The sequence below is a fragment of the Polypterus senegalus genome, chromosome 8, assembly GCF_016835505.1.
Source record: "Polypterus senegalus isolate Bchr_013 chromosome 8, ASM1683550v1, whole genome shotgun sequence".
In the NCBI taxonomy this organism is placed as follows: domain Eukaryota; kingdom Metazoa; phylum Chordata; class Cladistia; order Polypteriformes; family Polypteridae; genus Polypterus; species Polypterus senegalus.
In genome coordinates this window covers 157,805,683-157,819,354 of record NC_053161.1, presented here as the reverse complement: position 1 = coordinate 157,819,354, position 13,672 = coordinate 157,805,683, and the positions used below count along the sequence as shown (strand labels likewise).

The 13,672-nt window shown below is 39.4% G+C and overlaps 1 protein-coding gene across 3 annotated transcripts in view; it reads right to left on the bottom strand.

Annotated features, from left to right (window-relative positions):
* The window catches only part of LOC120533173 (gastrula zinc finger protein XlCGF57.1-like), a 47,518-nt gene that overhangs the window by 23,101 nt on the left and 10,745 nt on the right, over positions 1–13,672 (bottom strand). For 2 of the 3 annotated variants that reach the window (XM_039759902.1, XM_039759904.1), the window contains exons 1-2: positions 5,088–5,760; positions 719–851 (exon numbers count right to left, since the gene is read on the bottom strand). The gene's annotated coding sequence lies outside the window, so the exon portion shown is untranslated. Of the gene's footprint in view, positions 1–718; positions 852–5,087; positions 5,761–13,672 lie in introns of those variants that run through there. The other variant, XM_039759903.1, reaches the window with a different exon arrangement.

The window sequence follows — 13,672 nt, the reverse complement described above, 5'->3', positions numbered from 1 at the left end:
ATAAAAATAAAAAATTAAGTGTCACATTTTTGAATGGGCGTATAAGTCAGGGTCTGATTTTATGATCGATTTGTCAGGTTTGCGAGACCCGACTTATACACGAGCGCATACGGTATGTACTGTAGCTCTGGAAGTGCTCTACTTTAGAGAAATGATGACTGGGCTATTGTGCAGTGGGATCCGAGATGCTTAACCATCCTTTGAAATCCCACATCTTCCACAACAGAAAATACCTGATTGTTCAGAGCAATAAATTCTATCACTGTTTAAGCCTTTACACACTCTTTGATTTTTCACATGTAGAATCCCTCAGCAAAGGAATGATCAACACTTGTAAGCACAGTCCTTCCTTACATCAGTCACTGACTTCTCAGCATCTGCTGTATGGAAGGTGAGCGCCATGTATGAAAACTAAGAACTCTGTACTGAGTACACAGATCTTCTCTGCCTGAGCAAAGCTCTCCTTATCCACCGTTCAAATCACTGTGACCCTTTCACACATTAAATTGAAAAGGCTAAAACCAAGCAGAAAGAGGCAAAATCAACTGTGAATGACCTACGTTATAATCCATTTCATGTCTGCCCTGGCATGGAGCAAGAGAGGGAAAGAAAGAGAGAAAACGCATCTCAATAGCAAACAAGAGAACACACACTGCACAGATGAAAATCAGCTCTTAACACTGGAAAGAAATAAAAATATGTTGTATATTTGACTTACCCTAGTAGGTCTGAAAGTGATGGCCATGAAAAAAATGTAATCTCACGGTTTCATGGAGAACAGAGATGAAGAGTGTTTCCTGATAGAATGGGAGCCTATGGTGGCCGAGTGTTCCCTTAACCTCCACCACCACCTGCATAAGCATAAAACATTTCATTCTAGCAGACAATATTGCAGAATCAATGTGATCTTGCAATATTTAACATAATTTACCAAATATCAAACGAACATTACATCTGTCTAAGTTCCAGGAATTTGACGTTAATATATTCAGATTTCCCTGTAAATTTTTACATGTGTACGATTCTTTATATAAAACATTTACCAAATTTCTTGAATTTTTTATTTTATTTTATTGATTTATTAAAATCAAATAGCATCCCATACAAATAAGTCAAGTTTTACAAAAATAGATTTGAAACAAACACATTTTTTTGAATTGAACATCCCTAATGGAGACTGACTGGGGCAGCAAAAACCTTCAACCACTGCCGCCTTGCAGGAATCAAACTCCATTCTCCAAGCCAGTCCTTCACATGTGACTATTGAACTAAGCAGCACGGAAGTCAAGGCACCATTTTTTTTTTTTCTTTATTTTTGTTCAGCCCTCCAAGTGTGCGTGTGACCTCAGACAGACCACTCACATATTCACTAGAGGAATGAACAATGTGGGGGCACTTTCAAACAGAGCCGAAACGTAGTGTGCTTGAGGTACCCCAGAGACACAAAGGAACAGAGGGGACACGGGCACACAGAGACACTCGGCACACATGCATGCTGAGCAGCCGTCGAGAATGAGGGGCACATTTACATGACTTTGGGCTGTGCAGAACAAGACTCTAAAAAGCAGGCAATGAAGGTCTTGTAGTTTTCATGAACAAGCATAATTCTTCACCACACACATAATAAAGTATAAAAATAGGGTTTACTTTTGCAGATCTGGTACACCAACAAAATGATCCAGCTGTTGAATGCTCATTATTGTAGGAATCAATTTTAGACAATAATAATAATAATAATAATACATTTTATTTATATAGCACCCTTCCCATTAATGTTAAAGTTAAACGCACATGAGTGTTTACTTAATTTCAATAGAATATCAGTTTCTCATAGTTACTTTGATTATGGTACAGTCTTTTACCCTTCTGTAAGTTAACAAGACATAGAACTTTCTTAGTTATTCCTGTGTTAGTCAAGCTAGTCAGGAAATGGGCTCACTGCTGGACGCATGGACTGATAGATTAGCTGATAAACAGAACATTGGCATGCACTTCTCTGATCCTCTCCTGATCTGAACCTCACCTGTTATTTTCCTGAAGCTGTTACCCATAATCCCTGTTGTGGGGCATCCAGTAAATTTAGTCTTGATACAAACCATAAATTAATTGATAACCAAAAAATAAGGTGTATAATTAGACCAAGGGATAAAACTAGACACTCCACCAGGGGCATCTGTAATAGAAATTTAATTCAAATTAAAACAAAAAATATATCAGCAGTTCAGAAAGAACCATGCAGTTTTAAATGCTGTTTGTTGAACATTCGCTCTCTTGGCACTAAAGCTGTTTTGGTAAATGATATAATATTAAGTACAAAATCTGATCTGTGTCTTCTTACTGAAACCTGGCTTAGTAAATGTGACACTGTTCCCCTAGCTGAGGCGTCACCAGATGGATACTCGTTCCTTCATAAGTCTAGAGATTCTGGTCGAGGAGGAGGCCTTGGAATAATTCATTGTAACAAATTGCAAATCACTCCTAAAAATTTAGGCAACTTTACATCCTTTGAGGCATTCATTTTAAATATTAAAACAGATTCCAACACAATTATAGTGCTAGTCTACAGACCACCAGGGCCATATTCATTGTTCATGACTGAATTTAGCAACCTTCTGTCTGATTTGGCTATAAATTATGATCTTTCTACACCCTTTAATGAACACATAAACATCTGAAAATATGACAATATTTAGAGAGAAATAAAACAAGATAAGTAAGCCTTAAACATAAATTACATCAAACAAGAACTTTGCTTTTCTTTTTAATAGAATTTTCTCCATTTTTTGTGTGAACTATTTTGCTTTTGAATTTTTACTAAAACTTTTAAAACAAAGATATTTGGATTGCTGAATTATTTGAACACACGTCACACTATTCTCTGAATTGTTCTATGAAGTAAGCTAAAGCTGCAGAACTTTGGACATTTTGGAACACCATAATAATGATAGTTTATTGACTTAATTGGAATTGCTGTCAAGATTTCGGCTCCTTCCATTCCTAAGGACTATGTTATAGTTTTTGATGTCATCCCAGAAGCTGCAGGGTATTGGCTAAAGGCAAACTACACATAAATTAGGATGGATGTCTTTTCTGGTTTAATAACTAGTTTATTTTTGGATAGTGTGGAAATCGAGGATAGGAAATGTAATAATCATACAAGGAATATCTGTAAACTATTCTTTACCCCAGCTTGCATGCCTTTTTGTGTCTGATAATAAGCTGGATAGGTATGACGAGGTAAACAGTCACCATTTCAAACTATTCCTAAACGTCATCCAGTTAAAACAGTGACTTTTGAAGTTTAGATATGAGCAGGGTGATTTGCCATCTTGTTGGAGTGTCATATGTTCACTGTATGTTTTGCTGCAAAGTGCTGATTATAGATATTTAAACATTTTGCTCTACCGTGTAAAATAAATACTTTGAATCTATATCTCTCTATATAATCTTCATTTGGATCTTGATCTTTGTTTTCCGCGAATGAAGCACTAGATGGCAGCAGAGAGACAGCTAAAACATAGGCATTGCATTAAGAATCTCCTCCAGGCTTATACTGAAGACTGTAGTACGCCAGTCACACCTCAAAACACAGACATTCAAAATAAACAAATTGTTGTGCTTTAAATTAACTAAAGAGATCTTCATTTAGATCATGATCTTTGTTTGTCCGCGAATTCTACGCATGCGTAGACCACCTTCCAGTTTAGTACGTTGTTGTTACTCACGGATGTCAACAATGTGCCGGAATAACGAAAGGGGTGGTGGTTAGCTCCTGAGGCCTGGGTAGAGAATGAGATTGCCGAAGATAAAAGGTACGTGCCTACGTAACATATGAATGAAAGAAAGACAGTGGGTGAAATGAATGACAACATAACAGCACGTGCCGGATATTATTATTGTTACGTTGTAGACGGCGAGTGCTGCACGTCTCACAGTTGTACCGTGGCTTGCTCACACGCCAGTGAAGTGATCCCTATTTATGCTTTAAAGAGCCTGGATACCTATGTGTCCCCCTTTTATAACCATTGCTCCGTGTATATTGCCTTACTCTTTGGATTGCCACAAAGCAACCTGCGAGATTGGAGAAAGGTTGAGAAGACATCGTGAGAGGAAACGACAGCGTCGTGAAAACGAGACGAACTGTGAACGGACAGAAACAGAAGTACTCCTACACCACCACATAATTATGATTCGGACAGTGATTCCGAGTAGGCCGTTCAAATCAATGTCCAAGGGTTTTCTTTTGTTTCCCTTATAAAAAATCATAATGCTGTGCGACGAAGGGCCCAGTTCACGACTGGCAGCCGCGTTTACACAGGGAGCCCTTCACAGACAACTTTAACACGCGCAACGTAGTTGGGCGCACATGGCTAGTAATTAATAATTTGTCAGCTTTTCTGAACAGACATGCAACTTAGAATTTCAAATGTACACATGACAAACTTGACTAAATGTCATCCTTAACTGATCCAACGGTACTCCTTCTTTCAGCACTTTAGTAAGTGAAGCTGAAGTATCATTTAAAATGTTTGAAACACATCTGAATTATGCAATTCAAAAATCAAAATACTTTACATAAAGGTTTCCCTTGTTGCCTCTTGATTTTAAAAGGTCAGCTACTTTGTTTATATGAAACGCTCTGTGTTGGTTCTCAGATGTTTCTATATGGTTTAACAAATACCTCACTAATTAAAAAGAAAATCAGAAAAAGCACAGTATCCGGTCACAACGTTCACTCTGAGGCGTAAAACACCAACGTGCCCATCGGACTGAATTCCCCAAAAAAACAAAAAACTATGCAGCGGTACAAAAGTATTGATAATAGCAGCTAGTGTCAAACGGACACATAGGTATCGATTCGGGAATAAGCAAGGAGGGCCAAACATTCATAAACGGTGATTACGAGGGTTTGGCTTTAGTGGTGACCCCGGTGGAAACAATTCAGTCGACCTGATTCCCTGCCGGCCGACCGACCGCCACCACAGAAAGTACGAGGAGCCTTCGTGTGCCGCTCGGCGGCTGCGACTTCCACCCCTGAGTTTCATTTTATTCCCTCTCTCGCACTTTTTCAAAAGTAGGTTAATTACCTTTTCTTTTTCGTTTCACATGTCCACTTGTGCAACCAGGCCGCAAGAGCGTCAATTCTTAATCCTTAATCTGAAAGATTAGGGAGCCGCGCAAACACCGGGCACCGTTTTGGCGTCGCTTTGATGACGTCATCAGAGACCGCTCTATTTTTTGGGAGGTTACGAGTTCATTTGAGGAGAGTCAGTGTGCTATGTGAATAAATGCACGCCTCAACTTCTCCGATTGTAACACTAAAATTATGCGGAAGTGAACAAGAAACAAAATTATGCTTAGCAAACTTTGGTGGATAACATTTTTAAATACATTAATGCTTTCGTTTGATATTATATATAAATACACGTCTTCATTGCCAGGTTGGAGACAGGCTCGGTGTATTCGAGTACATCGAGCTACACAGTCCATTTCGTCATCGTATCTGAAATCACGTTGTACAAGTACCCTATGAGAAGTGTCCCCCTTTCCGTGCCTTTACATGCTTAGTTAAATGTCTTTAAAAATGGGTTGTGCCTTATGCACCTTATATCCGCCAAAGGACTGAGTACGTATTGGCATTGGCCATATGATAGCCAATGAAAATTAAGCAGGCGTTCTTTTGGACGTGTGAACCAATAAATAAGGAGCAGGGCATTCCCGAAATCTTAAATGAAACGCCCTTTACTGCATTTCGACAGAACGTTAGACGCTGGGTTCTGTGCTGATGGAAATAATAAGTACAACACATTGTTGGACTAAACTGTCAAACACGATCGCTGTAATAAAAATAACCAAAATAAACTTATTAGAAAGGTAACTGGGACTATAAGGAAAACGGCAGGGGAAAAATGTGACCCAGAACTGTCGTCAGACAGTAAGAGCCTGAGTGGCCACTTATTGCAGCACCCACGGTTATATACCTCCAGTAAATCCTGCACTTGTAATTCAGCTCCTGTAGCTGAGCCTAACCAATGTGCTGTCCATCGACAGTCAGAAGTTCGCATCTCCAGATGCCTGGCATCCCAAAACAGCTCTGTGGGGTTAAGAAAGGGAGGGAGGGAAGGCTGAACGACGCGGCACCGGCACACTTTCACTCCTCGGGACAATTATCACAGCAGCTGTGTGTGGCCGGGTGTTGGAGAAGGCCCTGGCGGCAAATGTGCAGCGGCAGGCCCCTATGTGCCTGCCCCACCAGAGGACCCCGTGGCGCCATCTGGTGTGAAGTGCAGAGTGTTAGTATTGGGTGAAGTGTACATGAAAAGGCAGACATGGATGCTGACGCTCGTGGTTGGTCTGCTAGTCGATAATCATCCGCCATGAGAAGCCGCTCACAGATATATGTGATACAATATTTGCAAAATAATACAAAGAGTATTGGAGCTCGTCAGGTATACGCACTTTTGCATGCTATTACGGTAATTGAACCTCTGACGCCTGAAACGAAGCCTCTGACAGGGCTTTACAATTATAATTATATGACAGTGTGAAGATCGGAATATTACATTGTTAGGATATACACAGGCAGCACGGTGGCACAGTGTGTAGCGCTGCTGCCTCGCAGTTAGGAGATACCGGGATTCGCTTCCCAGGTCCTCTCTGCGTGAAGTTTGCATGTTCTGCGTGCGTGTGCTCCGGTTTCTTCACTCAGTCCAAAGACATGCAGTTTACGAGTATTGACGATTCAAAATTTTCCCTAGTGTGTGCTTGGTGTTTGTGCGCTCTGCGGTTGGCTGGCGTCCTGCCCGGGGTTTGTTTCCTGCCTTGCGTCCTGTGTTGGCTGGGATTGGCTCCGGCAGACCCCCGTGACCCTGTAGTTGGATATAACGGGTTGGATAATGGATGGATGGATGGATGGATATACACATACATACACACACATATCTTTACATATTTATGTTTACCTTATGAATTTTGATGAAAGAAACTGAAACGGATATCATCCAGGAGGATAAAGAAGAAACGGAAACAGAACACTACGATGTCAGTGTGTTTGAAATCAGAATGGTTTGTTTGATTTAATTTGCATTACTTGTATGATTGTTTAAAATATAGGATATAATTAGGTTGATTTGTAGATATTGTAGTAACAACCCACACTATGCAGAGATGAGCAACGCTACACTTCATGGATTACACAAACCAAGAGTGACGTATGAAATTATACCAAGACAATTTAATAGTGAAATGAGAATGAATTAAATCCAAAAAATAGAAAGCATACTTTATCAAACAAGTACATATCAATCCCGTACATTTATTTATATTTTATATAAATGAATAATCAAACAGCAAATTACTATTAGAAAATAAAGAGCATAATTGTACAACCACCATTAATTTTTTATTAAGAGAATAACACTAGTACAAAATGAACCAGCATTTCCAAAACATTTTGAGAATATTAAAGAATAACCGCACTACAATGAAGAAAGAACGGGAATTAAAACAACTGCCTACCCTCATTTCATGCCTGTGAGTGACAGAGAATAAGAGAATGAGACAGACTCAGAAGAAGAGAGGAAACTTGTGATTCGGGGAGAGGGCATCGCCTTGCAGCTATCCTGAGATGAATAAGTCGACTCACTGGACTTTCCTAATTCACTTTGAGAACACTGTGTTAGGTCAAGGTCAGGTCCTAATTAGACAATGCAGAGAATTCAAGGACCATTACATTGAAGAAGAGAGATATCTACTGGTGTGACATCTCAAAATAAGGACAAGTCTGAAAGAATGGTGAGAAGAATCAGGACCTTTGCAACTCCTCATCCTGCCCATACCCAGCTCCACTCCAACCACCCCTTGCCTCGTCTTCACCCCACACCTCAACACGACCAAGATCAACCCTTCAAACATGCTGCACTTTAATGTAGCCCAGAAACAAACACATATCCCCCAACAATGCGAGAATGAAGCTCTACTTCAAGTACAAAATGACTTTTGTTCTGACAAATATGGGAAGGTTCCACAACTTACATGCAGTAAAAAAATGACTAACTCTGTAAAATAGTTCATGTATGATGTGATACTTAAAAATAGAATACCTTTACACCCCAACAAAAGATACAAAAGAGTTGGTGTGGAAAACAAAACTAACTCATATGAAATTGTTGTTGCATATCATCTAACTACCAAATATTCTTACAACTGACAATCTTTAGGTGTTTTGGATTTCCTTGACTTTGTGTTTATTTGGATGTTGTCAAAATGAAGAAAGCTCGACAAGACCGCCCTGTTAACACTCACACGTTCACGGGCCTCAAAATATCCAGAGTGGGCTGGTCGGGTCTTTTGGATTTGAGCTCCTTGAGGTTTACCACCTTCCGCATCCCACTGACCCAACTTTCTGTTTTCCTTTCCTGCCTTGCCATCTGACCATAGCATAAAACAATGCTGGACATTTTGAACTCTCATTCCTCCTGTTCTATAATACCTTTCATAAATGTTCTTTCGTTTTTAATGTAATTCTGGGGAACTATTATCATTATTGTAAAGCACTTTGAAGAAATGTCACATATGAAAAGATACTATATATCAACAAATGTTTTTTTTGCACATTCATTTCTTATTTTTTATCTATTATGCAGTATTTTCTTTTTACGTAACATACTTTATTTTGTTCTAACAGAATTTTCCCCTCACTTGTCAACACAGAAAAAAGCACAGTTTATTCTTATACTCCGCCAGTGACCTCCCTGCACAACATGCATACCAACAGCAACTGTAACCATGATGCATTCCTCATCATAGCATGATGTCAGAAACACCTGGAAGCAAACAGGAAGATAAACAAAGCAAGCATGAAAATGTTCAAAACAGCTTGGAAAAATTTAGTTGAGTAACCTCAGATACTGATAGCACATGAGATGAACGGAGGGCCACAGTGTTAATCAATACATCTATTAGACTCAAATGATGTAAATAAATTACACATGTAAAAAAGAAGCTACCAGATAATAAGGTTAATATAAAATGAGAAAATACTGATCAACAGATACTTGTGAATGTCATCCTAATATAAACTCTTAATGGCATCATCATTTAAGAGAGATATTGTCAATATATAAGGTACCAGCAGTGCAATATTATAGTTTATTCTGCTTATTTTTTTCATTTAGACATAGATTTTTAATGTGAAAATTATTTTATATGTATGCTATTGTACTGTAGTATTCTTGATTGGACATACTATATTGTTTACAGACACTAATGCTGTTATTATTTTCCCCTCCAGGAGGTGCTCTTTTGGAGCGATTCTAGCCACAGGCTCATTGTACCATGGTGTGCTAAGAAGCATCTCTGGCGGTCTTTTCTGCTCACTGCTATCAGGCACTTCAATGCTTTCTCCCATTGTACTCATTAAGTTCATTTTGAAATATCTGCACACCATTTCTTTATGTTATTGTAACGCACTTTATTAATCCAAGGAGTAATAAAATAACAGTGGGAGGTCGAGCTTTTAGTCACAGGGCCCCTAAACTGTGGAATGGTCTGCCTGCTACTATAAGAGATGCCCCTTTGATCTCAACTTTTAAATCCCAGCTGAAGACTCACTACTTCAGTTTAGCACACCCTGACTAGAGCTGCTGATTAACTGTACAGACTGCATTTTTGTTGTTAGTCATTAGCACTAAAACATAAGTAACATGATAGTTATAATTGGATACTAACCCTCACCTATTCTGTGTCTTTTCTCGGTACTCAAATGTGGCACTTGGTGCCACAGTCCACCTGCCAAGTTGTTTTTCCTGCCTAAGGTAAAGTCATCCTTGATGGAGGATTGCACGAATCGTGGGGTAGAGGGGTCATTTCATCGGATTGGCTGGCCCAGCGCTGACTTAGCTATGGAATGGCCAAATGGGGGAGGCAGCTTGATGGCTGAGGTCTCCAGGACTCTAAACAAATCCAAATCCTATTATGTGATATCATCTACTGTTGAATTCTGCTCCGTACTTGTAAATTTCTTTTTTTATACTGTATTGAAGATTTGTTCTGTTTTGTGTATTGTATTACACCCCTTCTTTTTGACACCCACTGCACACCCAACCTACCTGGAAAGGGGTCTCTCTTTGAACTGCCTTTCCCAAGGTTTCTTCCATTTTTTCCCTACAAGGGATTTTTTTTCCTTGTCTTCTCAGAGAGTCAAGGCTGGGGGGCTGTCAAGAGGCAGGGCCAGTTAAAGCCCATTGCGGCACTTCTTGTATGATTTTGGGCTATACAAAATAAATTGTATTTATTAATGGAGTGATTGTCTGCGTATTATCTGTCCTGTCTGTATCTTTTGTTTTATGTTTCTAACGCTGTATGCAACTGAATTTCTCTATGGGATTAATAAAGTTCTCTCTCATCGGTCACATGACACATTTTGAATTGAAACCTTCTTTGTTTTTTTGACTTTGTTCTTGTTTTTGCGTTGTGGTTCTGCTGTATCCATTCAGTTTGGTCTCTAATGGGTTTAGAATTTCTTGCTTGGCTCCCAAGTCCGACATTTTATTATTTCTCAATGGTGTCTTCTATCTACCGGTTTTCTGTTCACTCAACAACCATTTCTGAATGCTGTGCCTTTCCAGGTGTTCACAACGCTTGTACATTCAGGGGTCACCTCTAATGTGGAGCAGGCTGAAAACAACGGACTGTTTTTTATACTTCAGTTCTAAACATTATAATTGTCAAATGGCTCAGCTATTTGTTCTTTTCAAATCCCATTTCAAAATACTGCCTGCAGCTTCTTTCGTATTTATTCACTGTTATTCAGATATCGCGTCTAATTCTCTGCTTTTACCGAAAGAGTACAAAAACTCAAAATTATTACTTTAAGATTGTCACTTTAAAAAAAAAAAAAACATTGAGTTTAAAGGCTTTGAAATAAAAACATCACATGAAAACAAAATTTCTAGAAGTGAGCTCTCTTCAGATCAGTCATGTTGGATGGGCTGCTCCTTCTCTTTGTGTGGGTTATATGTGTGGTATGGAGTGCTTTAGGGGTGTGTGACAATGTGGGTTCTGGCTCCACACTCCCTTTGATGTTTGGGAACCCTTGAACCCAACACCGTCGATAATGTTACCGAGTGAGCTAGTCAGTGGAGGCAAATAATTCCAGCAAGTGGAAAGTAAAAAGTGCAAAACAGTGCTTTTATTAAAAATAGTCAACAAAATAAACAGTGTTCATGTAAAGTGCAATGCTCCAAAAGTTCTTCATTAAATAATCCATAAAAGACGTGGAGGTTAATATAGCAATAAACAGAAAAAAAACAATCCTTTAAAACGAGAGGTTAAAATCTTCTCTGGGAAGCAGTCTTAAAAACCAACAACAAATCCGGTGTAACATTTCTGTTAGCGTCTCACCTGCTTATCCCGTTTGGGCCTAGCAGCAGGCAAGACGCTCTTTGCAGCTGCCCTCTTCTACACACACGAGACTGGAGACCTCCCGATCCCTGGCTTCGGTATGGCACTCATCCCAGTCCCGGAGAACTTGGTTTCCCACAACGGCCAGGTCGCCCACGTTGGGGATTCCAGCACCAAGTCTCCCGACTTCCGCTGCCTTTCCATGGCCTCTCTGCGGCCAGTCGCCTTCCCTTGGTCACTCCCGCTACCTGATCGCCAGCGGAGCGACATCAACACAAACACCTGGGTGTCGGCCTAACACCCAGCTTCCACGCAGCTGTCCACGAAGCGCCATTCGCTCGCCCGTCCGCTCGCTCTTCGCGTTTCGCTCTCTCTCTCTTTCACCGACATGCATCCTCTCCTGCTCCCGGTAACCTCCGTCCTCTCCTTTCCTTTCTCTCTCCATTTTTTTCCTTCTTACCACACAACCGACTCGCACTTCTTTTTAAAACGTGAGGGGCCATCACAGCTGTAGCATTAGCCACGGGAGCAATCACGAATGTGGGCAGTTCCTCACCTGTGCACACAGTGAGAAACGCCCACATCGACGACTGCCCTGCGGCTCGCTACAACAACGCCCCCCTCATGAAGCCGCCTCGGGTGCGGTGATTATTTAAAATGAATGGCCTTTGCTCAACGAGCTGTGGACCCATAACACCACAGGGTGTCATTACTCAGATGTACACTTGGCAGGGAGAGTTAAAGCAGGGAGATTAAGCAGAAGATCTGCTGCTTTGACTCTTACCAATGTTTCAATTACAGGTTTTTGATTATACTGACAATAATTTGATTCCCTTCCACTTCTCTAAAGGAAGGCGGTAGTCAGGTAGTGTTAAGGTGCACAGAATGTATTTTTCTATTTTTAACTCTTACAGAAATCTGCTTCTGCATGTTAAATTATGTATAAATATTAGATGAAGCTGTCGTATGGCTTCTCTCTGCCATCTTCAATATTTTCAATTAAGACTCAGAGTACAAGCCTTGTTTTTTTGAAAAAAACATGTCAGCTATTGTCTGGGCAGGCCAAAATAAGCATTTTGATCATGCCAGTTTTCCATCCATTTTTAAGTGTATTTATTTAAAATGTAATTTATTTCTTTCGCTTAACTTATTTCTCAGAAATGCATGCATCTTTGATTAGATCACCATCTTATTTTTCTTTAAATCATTTTGTTTTATGAATTCATTGGTCCAATTGAAAGTCTATTCCATCCATTCAACCATTACCAAGCCTACTCAAACCAATTTAGGATCGCAGGAAAGCAGAGCCTATCCTAGCAGCCTCAGGGCCAAGGCAGGATGTATGACAGTGGAGGTAATGCTGTCAGTGTGAAAAAAACAAGCCTAGTCAGAACCTGAAAGTTTTAACACAATTTAGTATGGCTCTGGTGTAGGGCACAGAAATCAGGGAATGATTGTAACAGAAAGGCAAATTTCTTCTTGAGCACAAAGGCGATAGTTTGTCATTGAAATAAACACAGTTATTATGAATATATTTCATAAATATAAAATTATTAATTAATTACATTATATAAATTATATATTTCCAAAGACTATGGGCCACAGTTATAGTTCTGACGGTTAATTGGATGCATCAGAAGTACTAAGTAATTAACTAAGTGCTTTTTTGTATGCAATATTTATTTTATTTTTTTTACCATGGGGCTAATATTATTACTGTATTTGACCATGAGTAAAACATTTGTGCCGTAGATCAATTACTTATTTTCCTACTGACTGATTATGATTTTTGTTGATGGTCATTAAAAAAGCTAAATTTTTGCAAAAAAAAAAAAAAAGAAAACAAAATTTCAGCATATAATGTTATTTAGTTAAATTAGAAAACTGGTCAAGAGACTGAATGCTTTTGTAAGGCAGCATACTGTATATGTTTTTGATTCATCCATAACAATTTAGAAAAAAAAAAAAGTTCAGTAATAAAATATTGTTTATGTAACACAAAAAGGTAAAAAGCATCACCTTTTCCTCATCCCTTTCCCTCCTCATCCTTCCTTTGTATGATCACAGTGACCCTGAGCCTCGGGCAGCATGTGGGCCGAAAGAGACGCCATCTGTGGAGCAGATACCTTGTAATGCGTCACTGCAGTCAATGATTAGTTCATGGCAGTACAAATGCAATGCAGCTGAATTAATAAAATAAGAACATGAAAAGCATTTTTAAAAATTGTTAAATGTCACAAACACAGAACTAGCAGATGACTCTAAGACT